Source organism: Camelus ferus, chromosome 13 (genome assembly GCF_009834535.1).
Source record: "Camelus ferus isolate YT-003-E chromosome 13, BCGSAC_Cfer_1.0, whole genome shotgun sequence".
Taxonomy (NCBI): Eukaryota; Metazoa; Chordata; class Mammalia; order Artiodactyla; family Camelidae; genus Camelus; species Camelus ferus.
In genome coordinates this window covers 67,089,507-67,091,114 of record NC_045708.1, presented here as the reverse complement: position 1 = coordinate 67,091,114, position 1,608 = coordinate 67,089,507, and positions in this window count along the sequence as shown.

Sequence of the window (1,608 nt, the reverse complement as noted above, 5' to 3'; positions counted from 1 at the left end):
AAGCCAACATAGTAATGAGTTAACATACTTAAAAAGCAAGGTAATCAGAAATCAAAAGCATCAATAGAGTCACAAATGCCAAAAAGAATCCAAGCTAATACAAAAGAAAATAATCACAAAAATGAAAAGAATGGAAGAAGAGAAATATCAAATCGAGTTGACTACAAAGTTCAAAATGGCAATAAACACACATTTATCAATAATAACCATAAATGTCAATGGACTAAATAATCCAATCAAAAGACATGAAGTGGCAGATGGGATTCTAAAACAGGAGCCTCCAATATGCTGCATACAGAAGACCCACTTTAGGGTAAAAGACACACATAGAATGAAAATGAGAAATTGGAAACATACTCCATAGAAATAGAAACGACGAGAAAGTGGGAATAGGAAAACTCATATCAGACTAAATAAACTTTCAAACAAAGGCCATAAAGACTGATAAAGAAAGGCAATATAATGGTCAAAGGAGCAATACAACATGAGATTATTACACTTGTTAACATACATGCACCCAATATAGGAGCACCTTAATATATAAAGCAAATACTCACAGACATAAAGGAAGAAATTAATGGGAACACAATAATAGTAGGAGACATTAACAGTTCAGTAACATCATTGGACAGATCTTTCTGACAGAAAATCAGTAATGAAACAGAGATATTAAGTGACACAACAGAACAGCTGGACTTGGTTAATATTTTCAGGACATTACATTCCCCCCAAAACAGAATATACATTCTTTTCAAGTGTGCCTGGTATATTCTCTAGGATGGACCACATACTCAGGCACAAAAGAAACCTCAATAAATTTAAGAGGATAGAAATTATTTCAAGCATCTTCCCTGACCACAATGAATCTAGAAATCAATGACAGAAAAATGAATGAGAAAATAAATGACTGTACAAAGACTAACTAACATGCTACTAAAAAACCAATTTGTCAGTGATGAAATCAAAGAAGTAAATTTAGAACTTTGAGACAACTGACAGTGAAAACCCAACCACACAAAATCTATGGGGTGCAGCAAAAGCAGTCCTAACAGGGAAGTTCATAGCAATACAGGCTTTCCTCAAAAAACAAGAGCAATCTCAAATAAACAACCTAAACTTCCAGCTGAAAGAATTAGAAAAACAAACAAACAAACCTAAATCCAGCAGTAGGAAAGAAATAATAAAGATCAGAGAGGATATAAATAAAATAGAGAAAAAACCAATAGAAAAAAAATCAATCAAACCAAGAGCTGTTTTTTTTGTAAGAGTAAACAAAATCAATAAACTCTGGCTGGGCTCACCAAGAAGAAAATAGAGAAGACACAAAGGAACAACATAAGACTGGAAAAAGGAAATTACAAACACCACAGAAATTTAAAAAACCATAAGAGAATTCTGTGAACAAGTATATAGAAATAAATTGGACAACCTAGAAGAAACAGATAAGTTTCTAGAAACATAAATTCCACCAAAACTGAATCAAGAATAGATCTCTTGAGCAGATTGACCACTAAAAGTGAAATAGAACTAGCAATAAATGCCTCCCTGCAAACAAAATTGCAGGACCTGATGGGGAGTTTACCAAACATACAAGGAAGAACTATACTG